Here is a 6,645-nt window from a genome sequence, read left to right as displayed (position 1 = left end):
ACCACCCCGCCAAAGCTTCGCGGCCTTGGGTGCCCACTGCCCCCAGGCTGCCTCACCCCCTTGCTCTCCTCGGCCAGGGCTGCTCTGAGGAGGGAACATGGCCTGGGCAGGCCCTGCTTCTGTCCTGAAACGCAGGAACCCCCAGGACCCCAGGGTGGCTGAGTTCTGGCAGAAGCCCTGCCCTTCTCCCCGGGGCACCTCCTCCTCTCCCAGGGAAGCAGTCAGAGGCATAATTAAGTGTCGCCCAGGTCCCTCCACCCAGACAGTCTCATTAGAGCTGATGAAGGATGTGGCCAGGCGGAGTTATGAGCCAGACGGTGCGGGGTGCAGTGGCCCCCAGGGAAGGAGAGTGACAGGGAGCAGGGCTGGGGCACACAAGGACAGCCCAGCCCAGGTGACGGGGCTGCGACCTGGCTCAGACGTGGTGTTGGAGGGAGGCACTTCAGATGAGGCCCAGGAAGGTGCAGGAGGGAGGCACTTCAGATGAGGCCCAGGAAGGTGCAGCCCAGGGCCTTGAGTGGGGCTGTCCCTCCGGACAGTGTAAATCCAGGGGAAAAGCCACCTCACCCACAGGGACTGGCCCAGGATTTTTTAAGTTGGTGAATTATAATTACACCAGTGGGAGAATCCAGGGTTCTCAAGGGTCTGGGAGAAGCCAGCCAGCCCCAGCCCAGTATCTGTATTGACCACGATGGGAAGCCACCACCAGGGACCCGCGGGGAGACCCGGAGGCTGCTCACATAGAGCTCCACCTGTGGTTTTGCCCAGTTCCACCAGGTGGCCTGGGGCCAGTTACTTTCCCTCTCTGAGCGGCTTCAGTTCCTCCACCTTCAGAATTAGGTGCTGTCCAGTGGTCTTCAGTTTTTTGTTTGCTTGTATCAGGGATTGAACCCAGGGGCGCTTAACCACAGAGCCACCTCCCTAGCCGTTTTTCATTTTGAGACAGGGTCTTGCTCGGTTGCAGAGGCCAACCTTGAACTTGGACTCTTCCTGCCTCATCCTGAGTTGCTGGGATGACAGGTGGGTGCTGCCGCCCCTGGCTGTTCCCGGTTTATGACAGGAGCTTTCCCTGCAGTGAGGTCAGGTGTTGAGCTCTGTAGACCAAGCCAGTGTTCCCTGGGTGGGTGGGCTTGGGGTCCTCCCTCTTCCCTCCCCATGCCCTTGGTCCTGAGACACACCCGAGATAGCAGACACAGAGCGTGTCTCAGCTTAAAGGTGTTCGTGGGGGCCCTCCTTCCTGGACAACTCGAAGCAGGGACCAGCAGCTAGTTCTGGGTGACAATGTAGTGATTTTAATTCAGCTCTCAGCCAACATTTCCCCAAACCTGAAGGGACCCAAAGCCGCTGGCCCACTGAGGAAGCTGCCTGCCCTGCCCAGGCCCGCCTCCTCCATCCCCACCCCCTGTTCCTATGGGGCACCTCCTGTTTGGTTCTGTGAGCACGAGGGCGGCTGTATGTGTTCACAGTCGTGACTGCCGCGTGCAAGGTGCTGGTCTCCGCACAGGCCCCATTTAAAGCTCCTAACAACTCAGTGAGGTCCACACTCTTCCTGTCAGCCCTGATTTACAGGTGGGGCCGCTCAAGGAGAATGAACTGGGGCACCCCAGGGGCTAGTCAATGGAGTGACCAGGCGCAGCCCAGGCCTGGGCTCCAGTGCCCTTCCTCAGGATCACTAGTCCTCCCAGCCTGACGACCTCCCCTCTGGGACCTGGAGTGACCAGGTGGGGCCAGTGCCTGGTGGGGCCGCGCAGGACAGAGGCCCAGCACTCGGGGGAGCACCCCACCCACCTCCCTCCCGGCTGCTGGCCCTGCCCTTGCCAAGTTCACTTCCGTCTCTGTCACGCAGGACCAGAGCTACCATCGAGGCTGTCCCACATGGTGTTCACATTTGACCCTATTGTCACCCTACCCAAGCCACCCCTCCTCTCCACCAAGGCTGCGACACGTTCCCAGAGGAATGCAGGATGGCAGATATCTGAGGAATTCTTCATCTCCTGCCCCTGGTTTAGAGATGGGAAGAACCTGGGCCCCAGGGCAGGGCCGTCCAAGGTGGAGATGGCTGGCATCTTTGGCTCTGGCCTGGCAGGGGAGGGCTAGCTGAGGGGATGGACCCATGGGCCCACGGCGGGGCGGCTGGGAGATGCCAGGACTCAGGGCAAGATGGAGCTGCCGGTCTCAGGTGTTTGCCACACTCCCGGCCCCTCCTTGGCTGCCCCTGAGCCTGGACTCTTGCAGGACAGCCTTTCCACCTGTGGGCAGGCCCCCTCCCTGGCACACCCCTCACCTGAGCTGTTAACCTGGGCACAATTCACTCCTGGGCCCTGAGGCCCCATAAGAGATGCAGGAAAGAAAGTTAGGAATAAAAATGGAAGGCTTCCCTCCCCCTTCCCCTTTGCAGTCTTCTGCAGGCCCGTGGCTTCCGGCCAACCGCCAGATGGGAGTCGGGAGAGAAGGTTTCGGAGGAGGGAGCAGCGTTCCCAGGCAGATGGATGTCAGTGGTTTGGCCTTGGACCTGTTGCCCCCACCCCGAGGCGAGGTTTGTTCTTCCAAAGGGAGACGCCCAGGAGTGGCCTCAGGAGCCCAGGGTGGCTGCCTTCCCAGCAGGAATCCAACCCCAGTGACACTTGGCTTGTTGAAAAATATCTACCAAGGCCACAGGGATTTTATTTTCCTTCTGTGCCCTGTTTTGTTCCAGAAAGTTCTGGAGGCGGTCTACAGAGATAATCAACTACAATAGGATAAAAATAGATGAGAGCAAGAACAAGGCAGGAACCATCAGTGCAACCCACCAGGGGAGGGCCGCCGCAGTTCTCAGAGGCAGGCTGCACAAGGGGCTCTGAGCTTCCTGTTGGTCAAAGCAAAGAGGGAAACTAGCCGGCTTCAAGACTCACAAGGTCATGATGAACCCAGAAGCAGATCGGTGATTCCTAACACTAAGGTCTAAAAGCAATCCGTGGGGCCTTGGAAGGGCCAAGGTCACATTCCAGGCCATGGTCTCAGCAGTGGTCTCATAATACATAGCAGCAGGCTGAATGTTTACATTGTCAACATCTTAACCATCCCCCTGGAGGTGGGGACTTCTGGAGGTCATTGAGGTCATGACTATGGAGCCCTTGTGAATAGAATTAGTATCCTTGGAAAAGAGGCGCCACGCCATGCCATGCCACGCCTGTAACCCCAGTGACTCTGGAGGCTGAAGCAGAAGGATCGAAAATTCAGGCCAGGGTAGAAAACTTAGTGAGACCCCATCTCAAAATAAAAAATAAAAGTGGACTGGGGATGTAGCTCAGGGGTGTAGTGGTAGAGGCTGGCCTTAAACTAGGGATCCTCTTGCTTCAGCCTCCCCACTTGCTGGGATTAGAGGTGTACGCCATCATGCTAGGCCAAGTCACATTTTTTTATTCAAAGCATGAAAAATATTTGTGGAGTCCCGTGAGGGAAAGGATATATCCTTACCTTATAAATTACCTGCATGACTGAGAAAATCAGCACCTTTTTCTCACTAATAGAGGGCCACTGTGTGGGTACCCTTGAGGAGTGGCTGCGTAGGGAAAGCTTTCTTTCTTCTTTTTTGGGGGGTGGGTACAGGGATTGAGCCCAGAGGTGCTTTACCCCTGAGCCACATCCCCAACCCTCTTTATTTTAAGACAAGTTCTCCCTAAGTTGCGTAGGACCTCACTAAATTGCTTGAATTTACAATCCTCCTGCCTCAGCCTCCTGAGTCCCTGGGATTACAAGCATGTGCCACGGAACCCGGCTGCATAGGGCAAGCTTTCTAATTCCACATCCTAAAAATCAAAGGAAGGAAGTCATTGAAGTGCTTTTTATGTGGTGCTGGGGATGGAACCCTGGGCCTTGTGCGTGCAAGGCAAGCACTCTACCAACTGAGCTATATCCCCAGCCCCTTTCCTTACTTTTTGAGACAGGGTCTTGCTAAATTCCCCTGAGAGCCAGCCTTGAACTTGTAATCCTCCTGCCTCAGCCTCCAGAGTGGCTGGGATTAGTGTTTCTTACAACCAGGGTTCCTCCCTGGCTCTCAGGCAAATGAGAACTGACTGCAGAGAGTTGGAGGTTGCATTTTCTGAAAACAAAAAAATATCTGTAGTGCTGGATCATTTATTTGTCAAATAAGTGTCAAACACCTACCATATGCCAAGCACTCTGGAAGGTGCTGGGGTTATAGCAATAGATAAGAGAGATATAATCCCAGGTTGGCATTATGACTTTGGTGGGCTCCTTACACCATGAAAATTGTTAAAATGCTACATTACTTTGGTTACATATATTCTCTTGGGATTCCTCCTCACCCCACACACACTGGGAATTGAACTCAGGGACACTGAGCCACATCCCCAGCTTTTTTTTTTTTCCAAGACAGGGTCTTGCTAAGTTGCTTAGGCTGACCTCAAACTTGAGATCCTCCTGCCTCAGCCTCTGGAGTTGCTGGGCTCACAGCATGTGCCAACATGCCCGGCTCTTGGTTTTAAAAGAAATTAGGACGTGCTGATGGGACCCTAACTGTGCTGAAGGCCCTGGCCCTGTGCTGCTCAGCCTGGTGGAGAAGCACCCAGCTGGGCCCAACCTTAATGGCTTGGGGCACAGGGTGAGAACAGACACCACAAGCCAAAGATGAGCCAAAGCTTGGCCTCAGCTGCTGAAGGCTCTGGAGAAAAGGCACCCTAGGTGCTGGGGCAGAGGAGAATCCGGGTCTCACCTCAGATAAGGTGATGGGGCCTGGAGACTCCCAAGGAAGAGGCGTTAAAACCCGACCAAAAGGGTGTCCACAGCTTGGTCTCACCTCCTCCAGAAGCACCCCCTCCTTGCCTATGTTGGAACCCAGTGGTCCTGCAGTGACCCTACAAATGCATTGCTCAGGACAAGCTCTTGGGAAGTCAAGGACACACCTGCTTTTCACTTTAGCATCTGGGTGTCATGAAAATTCCTAGAGAGGAAGACTGAGGGGGCAGTGATTTGGGGGAATTAGAATTTGGTCTCAGAGGTAGGGAAGCTGTATTAGTCAGCTTCCTGTCACTATTAACAAATACCTGAGGTAATCAACTTAAGAAGAGCAAAGGTTTGTTTTAGCTCACAGTAGTGGAGGCTTCCCTCCATGGCTATGGCCCCATTGATTTTGAGTCTGTGGTGAAGCAGCAGACCACAGAGGGAGCAATGGCCAGGAACTGAGAGAGAAGGAGAGAGACAGACAGCAAGAGGAAGGGGAGGGGCCTGGGTCCCATTCTTCCCTTCAAGGACATCCCCCAGTGACCTAAATCCTACCACTAGGCCCCTCCTTTTAAGGGCTCCTCTACCTCCCAATAGCATCACTCTGGTGACAAAGTCTTTAACACATGCGCCTTTGGGGGACATTACATTAAATACAGGAGGAGCCATTTCAAGTCGTTCAGCTGTTAGGACCTGAACTTTTGTGTCAAAGCCGGAACCTTCGATGGGATGGTGGTAGGAGGTGGGGCCTTTGGAGGTGATTAAGTTTAGATGAGGTCACGAGGACGGGGACTGCAGGCTGGGGAGAGGCCTCCCCGGGAACGAGCCTGCCAGCCCTTGATGTCAGACTGCCCAGAATTCTGAGAAATCCATGTCTGCTCTTCAGATGACTGTTCTGTTACAGCGGCCCCGGCTGACGGTGCTGGAGGAAACGCAGCCGGATGTGGAGCTGTTGACCAAGAGATGGAACCCAAGGCCCAGCTAGGAACTGAGGGCCGGACAGGCGTGAGAGGCCCTGGCTGGAGGGGAGGTCAGGACGGGCGGGCTCAGGGTCCACCGCGTCTCCCTCCGGCACCTAGGTCCAGGGTCAGGGTGGTTTATCCAGGTTGGGAGAAGGGGGCCACCCTCTGCCACTGGCTCCTGCCACCCACATCCCTGGGCTTTGTGAACAAAATGGGCACAATTGACTCCCTGTCAACAGTCAGGCCTCGGGCGTTTTTCCATCCGGGCTCTGTCTGCCTTGTGACCCGAGAATTATCCACAGATGCAGGCTGGAGGGCAGTCCGGGGATGAAAATGGAGTTTTTCTTCCAGACCTCATTGACCCAAAGGCAGATCCAACGTGTGACCTTGGACTCACAGTCCACCGAGCCAGGCTCACCAGGCCAGGCCTGGGAGGACAATTCTGTCACTGTCCTGGTCACAGCCAGAGAGTGGATCCCTGTTTATAGGACACCCTCCTCCAGGATGAGGTTATCCAGCCACAGGGGGAGCGTGAGCCCAGCTGCTGGGTTAGGACTTCGTTCATGATCATGGTCTGCTTGACCTTCTAGGTTTTCTTTCCTTCTCTGTTATCATTTGTTTATTTAGGTACTGGGGATTTGGGTGCTTTACCACTAGACACATCCCTGGCCATTTTAGTTGCTCAGGGCCTGGGAAATTCGCTAAGACTGGTTTGGAGCTTGCTGTCCTCCTGCCTCAGCCTCCCGAGTCGCTAGGACGACAGGTGTACACCTCGGCACCTGGAGACCTTCTACATTTTTGTTTGGTTTCTGTGTGTGTGTGTGTGTTTTAGAAAGGACAGAACGGCCTCTCAGGGGCCAGGGGAGGGGAACATCTTCTTTCCCTGGCTACTTCATGGCAGCTGCTAGAATCTGGCTAAGGGGCTGCTGGATACCTTTCTTTTGAGGGTTCTCTGGAGAGC

The sequence above is a fragment of the Marmota monax genome, unplaced genomic scaffold (assembly GCF_021218885.2).
Source record: "Marmota monax isolate L192 unplaced genomic scaffold, Marmota_monax_Labrador192_F-V1.1 WCK01_AAM20220418_F8-fsc00208, whole genome shotgun sequence".
In the NCBI taxonomy this organism is placed as follows: domain Eukaryota; kingdom Metazoa; phylum Chordata; class Mammalia; order Rodentia; family Sciuridae; genus Marmota; species Marmota monax.
Note: the sequence above shows the minus strand (reverse complement) of the source record.